The sequence below is a fragment of the Bos grunniens genome, chromosome 4 (assembly GCF_055505025.1).
Source record: "Bos grunniens cultivar Pamir isolate PY7600 chromosome 4, Bosgru_T2T1.0, whole genome shotgun sequence".
NCBI classification, from domain to species: domain Eukaryota; kingdom Metazoa; phylum Chordata; class Mammalia; order Artiodactyla; family Bovidae; genus Bos; species Bos grunniens.
This window is the reverse complement of record NC_141168.1, coordinates 79,419,391-79,440,562: the sequence shown is the minus strand read 5'-3', so window position 1 is coordinate 79,440,562 and position 21,172 is coordinate 79,419,391. Positions and strand designations below refer to the sequence as shown.

The window sequence follows — 21,172 nt, the reverse complement described above, 5'->3', positions numbered from 1 at the left end:
GCCCGGCCTTCTTGTGTGAGTTTGGAAGGGTTCAAGTGCTCCCCACAGGATCAACTGGGGCCTCAGCAGGAACTATTAATACCCTGTAGGTCACTTTCTCCATCTGCTTAATCCTGCCCCTTCACTTTCTTACTAGTGTGTCTCCTGAGAGAATGTCCTCAAACCCCTTTAGTCCAGAATCGTCTGGTCACAGAATCTGTTTCCAGAGACCAGTGTGAGTCCTGGGGTCTGAAGGCAGGCTGCTGCAGGAGGGGGAGCCAGAGGGGAAGAAGCACAGACAGTAACAGTGGCAACTCTTTCCATCAAGGAAACCAGTATGGTGGTAGCTCCAAGAAGCGAGTGGGGTGGAGAGCTTTTCTTCTGTTGTTACTGGCTGTTTAAGACTTAAGTATGCTTCATTTTTGACAGAAAAGAGAGGGAGAAGAGGAACATACACTGAAGATGATGAAAATGAACATTGAATTTGTGGAGGTGAAAGGAAGGACGAAAATCAAAGGCTTAAGTAGTGAGAGTTAACCTGATTTTAGTGCATTGTGGTTTAGTCGCTCAGTTGTGTCCGACTCTGTGCAAACCCATGGACTACACCGGTCTTCCCTGTCCTTCACAGTCTCCCTGTGTTTGCTAAATTCATGTCGTTAGTTGATTAGGCCATTCAACCATCTCATCCTCTGTTGTCTCCTTCTCATCCTGTCCTCAATCTTTCCCAGCATCAGGTCTTTTCCAGTGAGTTGGCTCTTCACATCAGGAGAGCTGCAGCTTCAGCATCAGTCCTTCCAATGAATATTTAGGCTTGATTTCTTTTAGGATTGACTGGTTTGATGTAGTGTACTGTATGACTTACAAATCTGACTTCAGTTTTTGCAAATGGTTAGTCACTCATTTCAGCACTATATTTGACTAGTTCATTCTTTTCATATTTATATAAATTGCTGCTTTTTCCACAAAACAATCCTCATATGGTCCTGAGCCTGTCTTTAGATTCTATTTCATAACTTTTTCTATTTCTCATCTAATATTAAGTTGATACAATTACTACAGTTTATATGACGTTTTGATAAATGGGAGGACAAAACCGTCTGTCTCAGTGCCCTGAAATATTTTTAAATATTTCAAAATTTATGTCATATATATCATGAGTTTTATTTTGCTTTTTAGGTTTATCTCCAGGTGTTATATTAGATATATTAGATATCTCCAGGTATATTATTTTTGTGTTGCTAGACAGAATTTTTACATTGCATTTTCATATTTGTGTTGTTGAGATGAAAAGGGCTATAGATTTTATTGTATTGATCTTTTATTAATCCCTGTATGAAATTTTTACACGCTTTTGTATTTGTTCACTTAGGTTTTTTCAGAGAGCAGCTATTTCTTACTAACCTTATTAGCTAAAACCTATTATATTATATTATTCTCTGAGATGGGGCTTCTCCAGGAATCAGCAGTAAAGAATCCGCCTGCCAATGCAGGAGACACAGTTTTGATCCCTGGATCAGAAAAAGCCCCTATAGATGGACATGCAACCCACTCCAGTATTCTTGCCTGGAAAATTACATGGACAGAGGATCCTGGTGGACTGTGGTATACAGGGTCGCAAAAGAGTTGGGAATGACAGAGTGACTAAACAACAATAACATCTTCTGAGATAAAGATTTGAGTGCAAGAGGATTTGGGATTAGTGCTCTTGGAGTCAATACCTGTTGGAGGGAAGAGAAGGAAGTGAGACTGAGCAGAAAGATAAGGTGGGTTGCTATGCAGTAAGGATAAAGCAATCACATAAAGTCCTTAGCAACATACATGGAGCGCTAAAGCTTATAAGATCCTTTCAGAGTTTTGGCAGGGACCTCAGATGTCTAGTCACTGGATGCTGGCTATTCCTGAAGGGAGGGAGGGGGGGTGTACAGAGCATGAGGCCAGGTGACTCACATCAACTGATGCAATTCCTGGCAGCACTCTCAGCAACAACCCCAGGAGCGAGGAAGTAAGTGTGCCTGTTCTGAGGGCTATCTGGGTAGCATGTTACAGCGTTCACTACATAACTTCCATGAAAGATGAGGTAATTTTGTGTTTTAAAAAAAATTATTCATTTGGTTGTGCCAGGTCTTAGTTGTGGCTTGCGAGATCTTCTATCGTCTTTGCTGCATTCCGGATCTTCATTATCACATGCGAACCCAGCTGTGGCATGTGGGTTCTCGTTCCCAAACCAGGGACTGAATAGGGCCCCCTGCCCTGGGAGCCGCAGTTTTAGTTACAGGACCACCAAGGAAGTCCCTGTGTCTGTTTCCAACACGATCATGGATTAACTAGTTTATACAATTTGGAGGCAAACTGCTACTAAAAGGTATCTGCATATTTGCATTACCTTTTGTGTTTGCAATTAGCAGGATTTCCCCTCTCCTGCTTCCCACCCCCAGCCCCTCTCCACTCTGGCCGGCTGCCCCTTCTCCCCTCAGAGGCCTGGGCGTTCCATGGGCCAGAATCTCTCCCAGGAGGTTCGCGTCCAGGTTTCAGGAATTGGAAGCACCTGCTCCAGGCTTGAAAACAGCAGCGGCTACCATTTTCTTGTACTTCAGGCAGCAGGAGCAGAAGCCCAGATTTCAGTAGGGAAATTGCAGCGGCTTCTGGGCGTTTTCCTGTGAATCTTCTGCCTCAGTTTGCAGAGCACAGTCTAGCCCAGAGGTTTGCAAGGAATGAACATCACCTGGGAGCCTGAAACAGTACAAATTCTCTGACCTACTGCAGACCGACCTGTCCAGAAGCTCTGGAGGTAAGCGTTTTCCTGAGTTCCCTGATTGAGAACCGTCGAAACTGGTATTAATACAACAGATCGTGACAGAGTTTACAAACTGGGTTTGGTTAACAGAATTACCAGGAGTTATTCTGAAAATTACACATTCCTGGGTCCCACCACATATCAACCTGGTAAATAAGATTCTCCAGGAAAAGGCCCCATGAATACGTATATGTATATAATTTTGTCTGCACTGCCCAACATGTGGGATCTTAGTTTCCCAACCTCCCCAGCCAGGGACCCAGGGGGTGCCCCCTGTATAGGCGGCGGAGTCTCAACTACCAGACCACCAAGAAAGTCCGCCATCAATGTGTATAGTCTTAACAAGTATCCCTGGTGAGTCTGCATTTGTGGAAAGTTGGTCAAGTATTGCTTTGTGGTCTCTACAGTTCCTTGTTTAAACACCATTCCCTTTTCCTTATAGTGTCAATGGAAGGGAAAAACAGTTATATTTAATGAAAAAAAGCTGTAACTTGTTTGGAAAGCCTGCTTACTCAGCATTAACATCCATTTTAAAAACTTGGCGTTATAGGTTTTATATTTCTCACTCTGACTCAAACTAACCAAGGATGACTTTATCAGTCACTGTTGAAATTTCAGACATCTAGACTCTGTTTAGACTTAATTGAATTGGATCTCTGAGCATGGGGCATGCTCAACAAACACACCAGCACCCCAAAATTTTGAGAGCCACCAATTTCCCCCTAGTTTATAGTAGACCACATTAGACCACATGTGTCACCAGATGTGCTAGCTATACTGCAAGCACACTTGGGAAATGGATACCTACAAAGAGTCCTATTAACTCTGGGTTTAGTTTATTCATTGGTAGATGAGGGTGTGGAACAAGATTATCTCTAATTTCTCTTCCTGTTCTAAAGTGTTTTGATGAAATTGGGTATTTATCAACCTGTACACATAGCTACTTCCAATGTTTTATGATTTTCCTTGGGCCTTCTGATGACCACATCATTTACTGCATTGGCTAGAGGCAGATATTTCAATTTTAAAATTTGATAAAATTTTATCTCAATTTTGCACCCTTTTGGTGCAAAACAAAGGGGTAAGAGAAAGAGGAGTGCTATAAATATTTCATTCATACTCTGATCCACTTCTTACAAACTTATTACTTTTTTCCTAAATATTTTTAAAAGGATAACCACATTCTTGAACAGTCTTACAAGATGACTGATTTAGATTTTGCTTCCAGATGAAAACATTTAAATTCTTAAAACATCACAAAGTTAATAATATACAAAAATGTTCAGTTTTAACTCAATGTCTACTTTTAGTCAAGTATTCTTTATTGTAAAAACAGTCTATATATATTTTTAATGTTATTGAAGTATAGTTGATTTACAATGTGTTGATTTCTGCTGTACACCAAAGTGGTTATTATATATATACACACACACATACACACACATTCTTTTTCATACTCCTTTCCATTATGGTTTGTCACAGGATGCTGAATGTAGTTACCTGTGCTGTACAGTAGGATGTTGCTGTTAATCCATCCTACATATCGATGTATCAATAATAGTTTGCATCTGCTAATCCCTAACTCCCAGCCCTTCCCTCTCTCAACTTCTCTTCCCCTTGGCAACCACAAGTCTGTTCTGTATATCTGTCAGTCTGTTTCTTTCTGTTTCATAGATATATTCACTTGTGTCTTATTTTAGATTTCGTATACAGGTGATATCATATAATACAAGTGATAATCATATTAACCTTTCTCTCTGACTTACTTTGCTTAGTATGATAATCTCTAGGTCCATTCATCTTATTGAAAATGACATTATTGTGTTCTTTTTTATAGCTGAATAATGTTCCATTGTCTGTATATACTATATCTTTTTTATCCATCCCTCTGCTGATGGTCATTTGGGTTGTTTCCATGTATTTACTTCTGTAAATAATGCTGCTGTGAGCATTGGGGTGCACGTGTCTTTTCGAATTATGGTTTTGTCTGGGTATATGCCCGAGACTGGGATTGCCGGATCATATGGCAACTCTGGCTTTTTGAAACCTTCATACTGTTTTCTGTAGTGGCTGCACCAACTCACATTCCCACCAACATAGTAGAAGGCTCCCTTTTCTCCGCACCCTCTCTAGCACTTGTTATTTGTCGGCATTTTAAGGCTGTCCATTCTCACTGGTCTGAGGTGGTGCCTCATTGTAATTTCGATTTGCCTTTCTCTAATAATTAGTGATGCTGAAAATCTTTTTGTGTGATTGCATATCTCTTTTGGAAATGTCTGTTTAGGTCTTCTGCCCATTTTTTGATTGGGTTATTTGTTTTTGTTGTTGTTGAATTGAATGAGCTGTTAAAATACAGTCTGTATTAATGGTTAACATGAATACATTAACCATTCAGGCTTTTTATTGTTGCTTTCAGTTAAAATGTGTCCTACATTGTACTATGAATAAGTTATGATAATGCATACTCTTGAAGAGAAACTAAACCTGTGTTGAGCAGCATTAATACCATGTCTTGCATTAGTATTTACTAAATGTTTCTTGAATGGTGATTAGTTCCTCTGCCAATTATTTCTGGCACAAATGATGATTTTTAAAAACCTTTTTGCATGACTTGAATAGTAAATAGTAAATCCTTCTATGGGCTTACAGATGCTTCTGGTCTTTTGTCTATAATTTTAATGTACCTTAAAATAATTTCCCTTTATCTGAAATGCTAAAATTTTTCTGGATAAATTAAGAGTTCTTAAGGACATGAAAGTGGCAACTGTGAGATTACAGCAGAAACCACCTTATTTCTTTTGTAATTTTGATACGTGCAAGGACCATCTTATTGAATGCGGGTGCATCAACAAAAAGTGGGGTAAAGGAAAAATCCATTAACCACACAAATTTGATTAAAAGTTCTTATGTTGTTTGGTGACTTAATCTTGAATGATAAATAAAGAGTGTTGGTTTGCTGACTTTTCCTATCTGTTTTCAAGATGTTCCCCAAAGCTAATTTAACAGTCACCTTACTTCTGGAGTATTCCAGTCTGGTAAAATGTTCTGAGTTACTGACAAGGAAAGGGCAGAGCCGTGGCAGTGGTCTTGGTCCCACAAAGCCAAATCTTTTCGCCTTCAGGGTTCAGTTCAGGATCCAATTTGTTTAGCCAGATTTTTTCCTAATTGAAGTCAGTCATCTCCTTAACTTCAAAATTGCATTATTTAATTTAGATGGTTTTACTCTTATATTCCAGAGAAGGCAATGGCACCCCACTCCAGTACTCTTGCCTGGAAGATCCCATGGATGGAGGAGCCTGGTAGGCTGCAGTCCATGGGGTCGCTGAGAGTCAGACATGACTGAGCGACTTCACTTTCACTTCTCACTTTCATGCATTAGAGAAGGAAATGGCAACCCACTCCAGTGTTCTTGCCTGGAGAATCCCAGGGATGGGGGAGCCTGGTGGGCTGCCGTCTACGGGGTCGCACAGAGTCGGACACGACTGAAGCGACTTAGCAGCAGCACTCTTATATTCATAATTCTGGTGATGTTTGATTTTGGTACTTTTTTATCTTGGTGCTGCTGCTAAGTCACTTTGTGCGACCCCATGGATGGCAGCCCACCAGGCTCCTCCGTCCCTGGGATTCTCCAGGCAAAAACACTGGAGTGGGTTGCCATTTCCTTCTCCAGTGCAGGAAAGTGAAAAGTGAAAGTGAAGTGACTTAGTCGTGCCCGACTCTGTGCGACCCCATGGACTGCAGCCCACCAGGCTCCTCCATCCATGGGATTTTCCAGGCAAGAGTACTGGAGTGGGGTGCCATTGCTTTCTCCTTTTATATTGGTACATTTTTATTAATAAAATTCTATGATGATTATTATATTTTTGAACTTTGAGTAGATTTCATTTTGATACTGTTAAAGATAATACTGGTATAATAAAATATACAAGCTTGTATAAAACATGCCAAACATTTTAAAACATGTAGTTTTTGTAAATTACTCAATATAAAAATTCCTTGCTATCCATAAGTTTATTCACCAGCTGGCATAAGAAGTAAGAAATGTTCATGTGCTAAGCAGAAAGAAAAGTATTAAGACCTTTGACATTGTGGGACTTGAGTATTTTTTAAAGAATAAAAGTTACTTTATGTAAAAAATTAAATTCCTATTGTAAGTTATGTTTGATATGCTTAAACACTGCAAAGTTTTTTTTTTTTTTAAGATTTTACTTTTTAACAAGAACTTTGAAATGATTTGTGTGTATTTGAGAAACAGATCAGGCTTGACTATAAAATCAAATTTTCCTTGGTAATATTTTGCTGGAAGCAAAAAGGTCTTTTGTAAGGTAACCAATGTTCCTAGAAAATTGAAAGAACAATCATGCCACATAAAGAATAATGAGTCAGCAGGATCAGAGGAATATGTACTTGATTCTGACTCTGAGTTATGAGACTGAGAGCTCCAGGTCCTGGGCTTGTCATAGGTAACAGGTTCATTTCAGACAGAAACATAGGTCAGTCATGATTACAGAGGGTAAGTTTTTTCTAAATCATAAAACAATAGCAGACCATCAGATTATTATGCACTCTCTCATTGTATATGCCTTGTTCTGAAAATATGGGTTTTCTCCCTTATTTGACTCAGAATAAAATTTTTAAAAAGCAGAAAGATCAGCACAAAAAATATGTAGAGGAAATTCTTCAAAAGTTTGTATTTACTTCTCACATGTACAATAAAATAAAAGCATGCCATAGTTTCTTCACCTTGGTTTACTTTTAAGTGTTTTTACACACAAGGTGTGAAACTAAAAAAAAAAACCCCACATTCCTTAATTAACTAAAGAATAAGAAAAGTTAGTTTCTCCAGCAAAAATCATTTTTTTTAATTCTGATTTCCTAAATGATTGCTTTAGACTATTGTTTCTCAGAATCTGGTTTCTGAAACAGCAGCAGCACCTTAGTACTTAGAAGTACAGATTCTAGAGTAAAGATTCAGTACTTAGAAACACAGATTCTCAGGTCCCACCCAGACCTACTGAATCAGCAACTCTGAAGGTGGAGCCCATCAGAGTCTTGACAAGCTCTGCATGGAATTCTGATGCCTACTAAAGTTTGAGATCAACCACTTTAGACTCTGGAACCTAAATACACAAGCTGAAATAGATAGGCCTGAATTTCTGGGTAGACTCATTGGTCCTTGTTGGATCTCAGTCTTGCCTGCTGATCCCTCTTGGGGATGATTTCAAGGCCCCAACTCAGATCAATTAAATCTGAATCTGCCTTAACATCTGCATTTTAAAAGTCCTCTGGTGGTGCTGATGAGCAGCAGGATGGAAAGACGCTGTTGCAGGTCAGCAACTTAATGCAGGTTTACCGTAGACTAACCTGTGGTTGTTCCTGTCGCCTTTTCTGTTGACGCTGCTTTTCTGCTTTACTGCATTGGCTGAAATACATGAGCCAAAGAGGATGTGGATTAACTGCCAGTGTAGCTTAGATAAGACTTATTTCCATTTGGGAAACTTTGTATTCAATTTAAAAATGAACCCACTATCCCTTGGATTATTAAAGACTGCTACTGATTCCCTTGCTCTTGGACTTAACCTTTTCAATCCATTCTCCACATTATATTCAGTGTTATCTTTCTAAAATGCAAATCTGATCATGTCCAGACTCTTAAAAATGGCTTGCAAGGCTGTGCATAAACTTCTGTTTTGTCTTCCACTATATCCTCCCCAAATTCCTTTTGTGTTTTTGTGCTGTAGCCATTCTAATGTTTAGTCTAGTATGTTAGTTTGACCAAGCTTGTCTTCTCTCTCCTCCTATCATAGAACATGTTATTCTCTTTTCTTGGAACACTGCTTCCTGACAGATGGTCATCTCACCATCACACGTTCATCCAAGCCTTTGATAAGATTTCTTCCAAAAAAGGAATTCCCTGGTGGCTCAGACGATGAAGCATCTGCCTACAATGCGAGAGACCTGGGTTCAATCTCTGGGTCTGGAAGATCCTCTGGAGAAGGAAATGGCAACCCAACCCAGTACTCTTGCTTGGAATATCCCATGGATGGAGGAACATGGTAGGCTACAGTCCATAAGGTCAAAAAGAGTCGGACATGACTGAGCAACTTCACTTTCACTTCCAAGAAAACTTAACTGATTATCCAAGCTTGAGAGAACACTCTTTGAGGAACCTTGAAATCTTTATTACAATACTGTTATAACTTGCATACATCTCTGAAATTCCCAGTAGACTGGAAAACTAAAGAAGTTATTCTTCATATTTTATCACTGAATTTTTATTTCTACATCTAGCCCAGAGCCTATCCATAAAAGTTTTCCATAAATCTTTATTGAGTGAACAAAGGGATTATTTTAAAATAATCTCAACACAGGTAACCAAATAGCTAATTAAAAGTAAACAAATCATGAACAAAAATTTTTCTTGAAAAGGTAATCTATAATCAGGAGTTTTCCAAATGGTTGGCATATTGAATGCAGCACATTCACAGCATCATCTTTTAGGATTTGAAATAGCTCGACTGGAATTCCATTACTTACACTAACTTTGTTCGTAGTGATGCTTCCTAAGGCCCACTTGACTTTGCATTCCAGGATGTCTGGCTCTAGATGAGTGATCAGACCATCGTGGATATCTGGGTCATGAAGACCTTTTCTGTATAGTTCTGTATATTCTTGCCACCTCTTCTTAATATCTTCTGCTTGTTAGATCCATACCATTTGTGTAATTTATTGTGCCTATCTTTGAATGAAATGTTCCCTTTGTATCTCTAATTTTCTTGAAGTGTTCTCTAGGCTTTCCCATCCTATTGTTTTCCTCTATTTCTTTGCATTGATCACTGAGGGTGGCTTTCTTATCTCTCCTTTCTATTCTTTGGAATTCTGCATTCAAATGGGTATATCTTTCCTTTTCTCCTTTAGCTGCTCTTCTTTGAGAGCTATTTGTAAAGCCTCCTCAGACAATCATTTTGCCTTTTTGCATTTCTTTTTCTTGGGGATGGTCTTGATCCCTGACTCCTGTACAATGTCATGAACCTCCATCCATAGTTCTTCAGGCACTCTATCAGATCTAATCTCTTGAATCTGTTTGTCATTTCCACTGTATAATCATAAGGGATTTGATTTAGGTCATAACTGAATGGGCTAGTGGTTTTCTCTACTTTCTTTAAGTCTGAATTTGGCAATAAGGAGTTCATGATCTGAGCCACAGTCAGCTCCTGGTCTTGTTTTTGCTAACTGTATGGAGCATCTCCATCTTTGGCTGCAAAGAATATAATCAATCTGATTTCCGTATTGACCATCTGGTGATGTCCATGTGTAGAGTTGTCTCTTGTGTTTTTGAAAGAGGGTATTTGCTATGACCAGTGTGTTCTCTTGGCAAAACTCTTGTTAGCCTTTGTCTTGCTTCATTTTGTACTAAAAGGCCAAACTTGCATGTTATTCCAAGTATCTCTTGACTTCCACCTTTTGCATTCCAGGCCCTATAATAAAAAGGACATCTTTTTTGGGTGTTAGTTCTAGAAGGTTTTGTAGGTCTTCATAGAACCATTCAACTTCAGCTTCTTCAGCATTCCTGATTGGGGCATAGACTTGGCTTACCGTGATATTGAATGGTTTGCCTTGGAAATGAACAGAGATCATTCTGTCATTTTTGAGATTGCATCCAAGTACTGCATTTCAGACTCTCAATGACAATGAGGGCTACTCCATTTCTTATAAGGGATTCCTGCTCACAGTAGTAGATATAAAGGTCATCTGAGTCAAATTCACCCATTCCAGTCCATTTTAGTTCGCTGATTCCTAAAATGTTGATGTTCACTCTTGCCATCTCCTGTTTGACCACTTCCAATGTGCCTTGATTCATGGACCTGACATTCCAGGTTCCTATGCTATATTGCTCTTTACAGCATCAGACTTTAGTTCCACCACCAGTCACATCCACAGCTGGGTATTGTTTTTGCTTTGGCTCTGTCTCTTCATTCTGGAGTTATTTTTCCCCTGATCTCCATCCAATAGCATATTGGGCACCGACTGACCTGGGGAGTTAACCTTTCAGTGCCCTATCTTTTTGCCTTTTCATACTGTTCATGGGGTTCTCAAGGCAAGAATACTAAAGTGGTTTGCCATTCCCTTCTTCAGTGGACCACATTTTGTCAGAACTCACCATGAGCTGTCCGTCTTTGGTGGCCCTACATGGCATGGCTCATAGTTTCATTGAGTTATGGCTATGGTCCATGTGATCAGTTTAATTAGTTTTCTGTGGTTGTAGTTTTCATTCTGTCTATGCTCTGATGGATAAGGATAAGAGATTTATGGAAGCTTCCTGATGGGAGAGACTGACGGAGGGGGAAACTGGGTCTTGTTCTGATGGGTAGGGCCATGCTCAGTAAAACTTTAATCCAATTAATTGTTGATGATGCTATTAAAGTGCTGCATTCAATATGCTAACAAATTTGGAAAACTCAGCAGTGACCACAGGACTGGAAAAGGTCAGTTTTCATTCCAATCCCAAAGAAAGGCAATGTCGAAGAATGTTCAAACTACCATCCAGTTGCACTCATCTCACAGGCTAGCAAAGTAATGCTCAAATTCTCCAAGCCAGGCTTCAACAGTATGTGAACTGTGAACTTCCAGATGTTCAAGCTGGATGTAGAAAAGACAGAGGAACCAGAGATTAAATTGCCAACATCCTTTGGATCATTGAAAAAGCAAGAGAGTTCCAGAAAAACATCTATTTTTGCTTTATTGACTGTACCAAAGCCTTTGACTGTGTGAATGACAACAAACTGTGGAAGATTCTTAAAGAGATGAGAATACCAGACCACCTGAGCTGCCTCCTGAGAAATCTGTATGCAGGTCAGGAAGCAACAGTTAGAACTGCACATGGAACAACAGACTGGTTCCAAATAGAAAAGGAGTCCATCAAGGCTGTATATTGTCACCCTGCTTATTTAACTTCGATGCAGAGTACATCATGAGAAATGCTGGACTGGAAGAAACACAAGCTGGAATCAAGATTGCTGGGAGAAACATCAGTAACCTGATACGCAGATGACACCACCCTTATGGCAGAAAGCAAAGAAGAACTAAAGAGCCTCTCGATGAAAGTGAAAGAAGAGCATGAAAAATTGGCTTAAAACTCAATATTCAGAAAACTAAGATCATGGCATCTGGTCCCATGACTTCATGGCAGATAGATGGGAAAACAGTGGAAACAGTGGCTGACTTTATTTTGGGGGGCTCCAAAATCACTGCAGATGGTGACTGCAGCCATGAAATTAAAAGATGTTTGCTCTTTGGAAGAAAAGCTTTTGCCAACCTAGATGGTGTTTTAAAAAGCAGAGACGTTACTTTGCCAACAAAGGTCCATGTAGTCAAAGCTATGATTTATCCAGTAGTCACATATGGATGTGAGAGTTGGACTATAAAGGAAACTGAGCACTGACGAATTGATTCTTTTCACCTGTGGTGCTGGAGAAGACTCTTGAGAGTCCCTTGGACTGCAAGGAGATCCAACCAGTCAATCATAAAGGAAATCAGTTCTGAATATTCATTGGTAGGAATGATGTTGAAGCTGAAACTCTAATACTTTGGTCACCTGATGTGAAGAACTGACTCATTTGAAAAGACTCTGATGCTGGGAAAGATTGAAAGCAGGAGAAGGGGACGACAGAGGATGAGATGTTTGGATGGCATCACCGACTTGATGGACATGAGTTTGAGCAGGCTCCTGGAGTTGGTGATGGACAGAGAAGCCTGCCATGTTGCCATCCATGGGATCGCAGAGTCAGACATGACTAAGTGACTGAATTGAATAATCAGGAGTATTAAACCATGTGTGCTCATGTGTCCTCAGTTCCTTGAGTCATGTCTGACTCTCTTGTGACCCTATGGACTATAGCCTGCCAGGCTCCTCAGTCCATGGGATTCTCCAGGGAGGAATACTGGAGTAGGTTGCCATGCCCTCCCTCCAGGGAATCTTGCTAACCCAGGATTGAACCTGCGTCTCTTGAGTCTCCTGCATTGCAGGTAGATTCTTTACCACTGAGCCACTGGGGAAGCCCCTCTCTTAAACTATCCAGACACTTTAATCTTTTATTTTGCATCTTGTGGAAAGTAAGTGTTTTCTGACAGAACATTTCAGAGACGCTGTTGTGTTATTAAAGAGATGTCCACAGCCCTTAGTTTTTTGTATAGAAGTATTCTGTAGTCAAATAAGTTTGGGAGGTATAAAGTTAAGCAGCTTTTTTTAGTGCAACTCATTCAGGATCTTTATTATGCTAATATGCTTTGTAAATCTCCAAAAGCAAAAAATAGTATTTCTTTGAAATATTTTGAGGGACATGTTCCAGAATTAATTGTTAATTTATTGAAGTACTTTGAGAAACTACTTAGCTTAAAACTATCAGTAAATGTTTTACTTCAAGAAAGTTAAAGGAAAACAGGAATGGAGGTGTTAGTCATTTTCTCCATTTCTTCAGGAAGCTAATTGATCAGAATTATTTTCTGAACTCTGTAAACTTAATGAACTCAAAAAAGGAAAAAAAATGTATATATGTGTGTGACCAATTTAAAAAGTGACCAATTTATATATATATATTTTTTAAGACTATTTGCAAGTATACATTATTGTGTACAGAACACAATATGGTAAGTATTAGATATTGATTTTTCTTGGTATGTTCAGCTGTGATATTCTTGTTGATCATACAACTCACTGTGGTACTTATGTTTTTTAATTGTGTATTTTATGAATACACAGTAGCTTAGAGAAAAAGTATAGCAATGTCAGCTGAAAGAGAAAAGGAAAACAAAGATGAAGGAGGAAACTAAGTGGGCCCTGAAAGAAGATAATGTGGGACGTTTCTGGAATCTTGGAGTCGGGGGATCAGATATGTTGAACAGTAGAATGAGGCATCCTTTGTTTCCCAAGTTAGGCTTTGAATTTAGTGGGTGCCTCTCCCTCTTGAATACATTTAGACCTAAGAGCCTCTGGGAGAAATGGTACTGACACCTTGATGGCTGAGATTTGAAGGTATAAAAGTGTATCTGATTGATCAGAGTGGAACTGGCTGAGTGAAGCTTGCTGTTTTCAAGCCTGAGTTCCTCAAAAAGAGATTCTGTGCAGCAGGAGAAGCTGGGCCAGTGAACAATACTGAATGCCAAAGTCTAAGTACTGTGAGGAAAGTGAATTTCAGTCCCACTGTGCACTAAATTCCAGAATCTCTCTAGCTGCCATTCTGGCTCTGAGAGGACATCTGGAGACTGTTGAGTGCTATAACAAAGAGCCATTAAAGAGCTGTTACGCATGGGGCCATGGAGCTTGTTAGTGTAGTACCCCTAACTGGGACTGGTTTAGAGGGGCCTAGTGGAAGTTTTGTGTGTGTGTGCATGAACCTACGTGGGTATGTGTGCACATGCATTCATGCTTCATCACTGCTGTTTCCACGGGGGACTGTTCCCCTTCCATTCCATGTGGCTCTGAGAGGGTCTATCGATCTCATAGTCCACTGTTGCCTAGCAACAAGGCTGGGCCCAGATCTGGCCTAGCTCATCAGGATAGTCTATCTGCCTAGTCAACAGGGGTAATAGTTCAGGGGTGGACGTGCAACCCAAGCAGAATCTACCTGAGTGCTTCATAAGTTGAATACACTCATGAAAGACTGGAAAGAAACGTTTGCTTACTTACAAATACCAGCATGAATTTGTGTTTGGCTTCCATTTTATTGTTTAAATTTTTATGTTATGTTGGAGCGTAGTTGATTAACAATGTTGTGTTAGTTTCAGGCATACAGCTGCTGCTGCTGCTGCTAAGTCGCTTCAGTAGTGTCCAACTCTGTGTGACCCCATAGACGACAGCCCACCAGGTCCTCTGTCCACAGGATTCTCTAGGCAAGAATACTGGAGTGGGTTGCCATTTCCTTCTCCCAATTTTTTTTAGTGGCTGAGTAATACTCCATTGTGTGTATGTACCTCACCTTCTCTATGAATTCCTTATATATGGACATTTAGGTTGCTGCCATGTCTTGGCTGTTGTAAACACTACTACAATGAACATTGAGGTGCATATGTCCTTAAGAATCATGTTTTTCTGTGAATATATGTCCAGGAGTGGGATTGCTGGATTATATGGGAGCTCAACTGTTAGTTTAAGGAACCTGCAAACTATTCTCCATAGTGAATGTACCAGTTTTACTTTCCCACCAACAGTGAACGAGGATTCCCTTTTTTCCCCACCCTCTCCAGCATTTATTATTTGTGTACTTTTTGATAATGACCATTCTGACTGGTGTGAAGTGATATCTCATTGTAGTTTTGATTTGCATTTCTCTAATGATTAGCAATGTTGAGCATATTTTCATGTGCCTCTTGGCCATCTGTTTGGAGAAATGTCTATGTAGGTCTTCTGCTCATTTTTTGATTGGGTTGTTTGTTTTCTAGATACTTAGCTATATGAGCTGTTTGTAAATTTGGGGGGTTAATCCCTTGTCAGTAGCATTGTTTGCAAGTATTCCTGCAAAAAAAAACCCCACTCAGTGGGGGTTTTTTGCTCTGTTTTGTTTTTGGTTTCCTTTGTTATGCAAAAGCTTTTGAATTTAATTAAGTTTCATTTGCTTTATTTTTGTTTTTATTTCCGTTACTCTGGGAGACAGATCAAAAAAGTATTGCTGCAATTTATGTCAAAGATTGTTCTGCCTATATTTTCCTCAAAGAGTTTTATAGTGTCCAATCTTACATTTAGATCTTGAATCCATTTTGAGTTTATTTTTGTGGTGGCTCACATGGTAAAGAATCTGCTTGCAGTGCAGGAGACCTGGGTTTGAGCCGTGGGTCAGGAAGATCCCCTGGAGATGGGAATGGCAACCCACTCCAGTATTCTTGCCTGGAGAATTCCATGGGTAGAGGAACTTGGCAGGATATAGTCCATGGGATCGCAAAGAGTTGGATATGACTGAGCAACTAACCCTTTCACTTTCATATGATGTTAAAGACTGTATTTGTTTCATTCTTTTACATGGAGCTGTCCAGTTTTCCTAGCATCACTTACTAAAGAAACTATCTTTCCTCCATTATATAGTCTTACCTCCTTTGTCATAGATTAATTGACCATAGGTGCGTGGGTTTATTTCTGGGTTTCTATCCTGTCCCATTGATCTATATTTCAATTTTTGTGTTATTATCATGCTGTTTTGATGACTGTCTTTGTAGTATAATCTATAGTCAGAGAGCCTGATTGCTCTAGCTCCATTTTTCTTAAGATTGCTTTGGCTATTTGGGGGTCTTTTGTATCTCTATAAATTTAAACAGTTTTTGTTCTAGTTCTGTGAAATACGTCATTGGTAATTTAATAGGGATTACATTGAATCTGTAGATTGCCTTGAGTGGTACAGTCATTTTGACAGTATTAATTCTTTTAATCGAAGCTCATGGTGCATCTTTCTGTTTGTGTCAACTTTAGGTTCTTTCCTCAGTGTCTTACAGCTTTCTGAGTTCAGGTCTTTTGTCTCCTTAGGTAGATTTACTCCCAGGTATTTTATTCTTTTTGATACAATGGTAAATGGGATTGTTTCCTTAATTTCTCTTTCTAATTTTTCATTGTTAGTGTATAGGAATGCAAGAGATATCTGTGCATTAATTTTGTATACTATGGTTTTACCAAATTACTGATAACCTCTAGTAGTTTTCTGGCAAAGCATCTTTAGAATTTTCTTTGTATAGTATCATGTCATCTGCAAACAGTGACCATTTTACTTCTTTTCTAATTTGTATTCCTTTAACTTCCTTTTCTTCTGTGATTGCTGTGGCTAGGACTCCCAAAGCTATGTTGAATTAAAGTGGTGAGAGTTGACATCCTTGTCTGCTTCCTGATCTCAGAGGAAATGCTTTCAGTTTTTCACCCCTGAGTATGTTAATTGTAGGTTTGCCATATATGGCCTTTATTATGCTCAGGTATGTTCCTTCTGTCAGAGAAGGCAATGGCACCTCACTCCAGTACTCTTGCCTGGAAAATCCCATGGATGGAGGAGCCTGGTGGGCTGCAGTCCACGGGGTCACTAAGAGTTGGACACGACTGAGTGACTTCCCTTTCACTTTTCACTTTCCTGCACTGGAGAAGGAAATGGCACCCTACTCCAGTACTCTTGCCTGGAAAATCCCATGGATGGAGGAGCCTGGTAGGCTGCCATCTACAGGGTCGCACAGAGTCGGACACAACTGAAGTGACTTAGCAGCAGCAGCATGTTCCTTCTGTACCCCCTTTATGGAGAATTTTTATCATAAGTTGGTATTTAATTGTGTCAGAAACTTTTTCTGCATCTATTGAGATTATACAGTTTTTATCCTATCAGTTTGTTGTGGTGTATGAAACTGACTGATTTGCAGATATTGAAAAATCCTTGCATCCCTGGAATAAATCACACTTAATCATTGCATCTGCCTGCAATGCAGGAGACCTGGGTTCGATCCTTGGGTCAAGAAGATCCCTTGAAGAAGGAAATGGCAACCCACTGCAGTATTCTTGCCTGGAGGATCCCATGGTCAGAGCAGCCTAGTAGGCTATAGTCCATGGGGTTGCAAAGAGTCGGACATGACTGAGTGACTTCACTTCTTCACTTCAGTCATGGTATATGATCCTTTTGGGACTTCCTAGGTAGTGCTGCTAGTGGTAAAGAACCTACCTGCTAATTCAGGAGACGTAAGAAATGTGGGTTCGATCCCTGGGTCAGAAAGATCCCCTGGAGGGAGGGCCTGGAAACCCACTCCAGTTTCTTGCCTGAAGAATCCCATGGGCAGAGAAGCCTGGTGGACTGTGGCCATAGGGTCACAAAGAGTTAGACAGAGTGAATCGCCTTAGCAGACACAGCACAGCAAGATCCTTTTAATGTTAGATTTGGGTTTCTAGTCCTTTGTTGAGAATTTTTCCATCTATGTTTATCAGTGATATTATCTATAATTTTCTTTTTTGTGTCATCTTTGGTTTTGGCATCATAGAATGAATCATAGACTAGAATGATTCTATAGAATAGAATGATTCATTCACTCGTAGAATAAATTTGGGATTTTTCCTTCCTCTGCAATTTTTTTATAACAGTTTCAGAAGGATGAGTGATGACTTTTCTCTAAATGTTTGATAGAATTTACCTGTAAAGCCATCTCATCCTGGACTTTAGTTTGTTGGGATTTTTAAAATCACAGTTTCAATGTCAGTACTTGTGGTTGGTCTGTTAATATTTTCTCTTTCTGGTTCAGTCTTGGGAGATTGTACCTTTCTAGAAATTTGTCCATTTCTTCTAGGTTATCCATTTTATTGGCGTATAGCTGCTTGTAGTAATCTCTTAAGATCCTTTGTATTTTCACGGTGTTCATCGTAACTTCTTTTTTTGTAAACAGTTTTTCAATAATTTTCTGTGTTTTCGGTTGTCTCGGGTCTTTGTTGCTGTGCGGGCTTTTCTGTAGTTGTGGTGAGCGGGTGCTCCTCTCTAGTCGTGGTGTGGAGGCTTCTCACTGTGGCGGCTTCCCTCGTCACTCAGCAGTCTCTGGAGCAGGCAGGCTTCAGTTGTCGTGGCTCCTGGGCTTAGAGCACAGGCTTGATGGTTGTGTTGCACAGGCTTGGTTGCTGTGCGGCTTGTGGGATCTTCCCAGATCAGGAATTGAACCTGAGTCTCCCTCATTGGCAAGAGGACTCTTTACCACTGAGCACCAGTAGGGGTAGGGAAGCCCGTAACTTCTTTCTCAATTTTATTGATTTGAGACCTTTCCTTCTCTTTCTTTATGAGTCTGCCTAAAGGTTTATCCATTTGTTTATCTTTGTGAAGAATCAGCTTTAATTTCATTGATCTTTTCTATTGTTTCTTTCATCTCAGGTTCTTTTATTTCTGCGCTGATCTTGTGGTCTCTTTCCTTCTACTAGCTTTTAGTTTTGTTTTTTCTTTCTGTAGTTGCTTTAGGTGTAACATTAGGCTGTTTATTTGAGATTTTTCTTACTTCCTGAGGTATTTAGTTTCCAGTTCGTGGGTCACCCACCCAGCAGGTATTTCATTTTATTTTATAGAGGTTGGTCCTCTTCTACCATCTCGTTGTGACTTCTTCTTTGTCTTTGGATGTAGAATATATCTTTTAGTGAGTTCCAGCCTTTGTGTTGTTGTTGATGGCTGTTCAGCAGTTAGTTGTGATTTTGGTGTTTCTGTAAGAAGACATGAGTTCATATCTTGTCTCTGCTTTTTATATCTGCTCTGTCATCCTTCTTTTTACAAGAGGAGACAAGAAATGGGAGAGGCCTTTGGCAGCTATTTTCATCAGGATCTTGAGGAGCATGACATGAGGGATCCAGGAAGAGCTGATTGATGTTTAGATGTGCCACAGACATGAAGAGTTTCTAGGGCTTCCAGCAAAGTTAGCAGCAGCATTTTCTGTCCATTTGCACCACTGGGAAAAAACAGCAATCAGTCATGGGCCATGGTGGCACATGGACCATGGTCAGCTGATGGAAGATAGGGGTATAGCAATGGAATTTGACCTCTAGGAGCTTTATTTGAAGTATTCCTCCCTTGGAGTGTGAAGGGTAAGAACAATGACAAATATTTCATAGTTCAGTTCAGTCCAGTCACTCAGTCGTGTCTGACTCTTTGCGACCCCATGAACTACAGCACGCCACACCTCCCTGTCCATCACCAACTCGCGGAATTCACCCAAACCCATGTCCATTGAGTCAGTGATGCCATCCAACCATCTCATCCTCTGTCGTCCCCTTCTCCTCCTGCCCTCAATCTTTCCCAGCATCAGCGTCTTTTCCAATGAGTCAGCCCTTCACATCAGGTGGCCATAAGTATTGGAGTTTCAGCTTCAACATCAGTCCTTCCAATGAACACACAGGACTGATCTCCTTTAGGATGGACTGGTTGGATCTCCTGCAGTCCAAGGGATTCTCGGGAGTCTTCTCCAACACCACAGTTCAAAAGCATGAATTCTTCGGCGCTCCGTTTTCTTTATAGTCCAACTCTCACATCCATATATGACCACAGGAAAAACCATAGCCTTGACTAGATGGACCTTTGTTGACAAAGTAATGTCTCTGCTTTTCAATATGCTGTCTAGGTCGATCATAACTTTCCTTCCAGTGAGTAAGCATCTTTTAATTTCATGGGTGCAGTCACCATCTGCAGTGATTTTGGAGCCCAGAAAAATAAAATCAGCCACTGCTTCCACTGTTTCCCCATCTATTTCCCATGAAGTGATGGGACCAGATGCCATGATCTTAGTTTTCTGAATGTTGAGCTTTAAGCCCACTTTTTCACTCTCCTCTTTCACCTTCATCAAGAGGCTCTTTAGTTCTTCTTCACTTTCTGCCATAAGGGTGGTATCATCTGCATATCTGAGGTTATTGATATTTCTCCCAGCAATCTTGATTCCAGCCTGTGCTTCCTCTAGCCCAGCGTTTCTCATGATGTACTCTGCATATAAGTTAAATAAACAGGGTGGCAATATACAGCCTTGATGTACTCTTTTTCCTATTTGGAACCAGTCTGTTGTTCCATATCCAGTTCTAACTGTTGCTTCCTGACCTGCATTCAGGCTTCTCAAAAAGCAGGTCAGGTGGTCTGGTATGCCCATATCTTTCAGAATCTTCCACAGTTTATTGTGATCCACACAGTCAAAGGCTTTGGCATAGTCAATAAAGCAGAAATAGATGTTTTTCTGGAACTCTCTTGCTTTTTCGACGATCCAGCGGATGTTGGCAATTTGATCTCTGGTTCCTCTGCCTTTTCTAAAACCAGCTTAAACATCTGGAAGTTCATGGTTCACGTATTGCTGAAACCTGGCTTGGAGAAATTTAAGCATTACGTTACTAGCGTGTGTGATGAGTGCAATTGTGCGGTAGTTTGAGCATTCTTTGGCATTGCCTTTCTTTGGAATTGGAATGAAAACTGACCTTTTCCAGTCCTGTGGCCACTGCTGAGTTTTCCAAATTGGCTGGCATATTGAGTGCAGCACTTTCATAGCATCATCTTTCAGGATTTGAAATAGCTCAACTGGAATTCCATCACCTCCACTAGGTTTGTACGTAGTGATGTTTTCTAAGGCCCACTTGACTTCCCATTCCTGGATGTCTGGCTCTAGGTGAGTGATCACACCATCGTGATTATCTTCGTTGTGAAACTCCTTTTTGTACAGTTCTTCTGTGTATTCTTGCCATCTCTTCTTAATATCTTCTGCTTCTGTTAGGTCCCTACCATTTCTGTCCTTTATTGAGCCCATCTTTGCATGACATGTTCCCTCAGTATCTCTAATTTTCTGGCAGAGATCTCTAGTCTTTCCCATTCTATTGTTTTCCTCTATATCTTTTCATTGATCGCTGAAGAAGGCTTTCTTATCTCTCCTTGCTATTCTTTGGAACTCTGCATT

The 21,172-nt window shown here is 40.1% G+C and overlaps 1 long non-coding RNA gene across 9 annotated transcripts in view; it reads left to right on the top strand.

Moving 5' to 3' along the window:
* The first annotated feature begins 1,978 nt into the window (after positions 1 to 1,978).
* LOC147374428 (uncharacterized) overlaps positions 1,979 to 21,172 on the top strand; it is a 100,886-nt gene continuing 81,692 nt past the window's right edge. For 3 of the 9 annotated variants that reach the window (XR_015162762.1, XR_015162755.1, XR_015162756.1), the window contains exon 1: positions 2,529 to 2,767. This is a non-coding gene — a long non-coding RNA (uncharacterized LOC147374428). Of the gene's footprint in view, positions 2,057 to 2,512; positions 2,768 to 21,172 lie in introns of those variants that run through there. The other 6 variants (XR_015162763.1, XR_015162758.1, XR_015162757.1 and 3 more) reach the window with 5 other exon arrangements.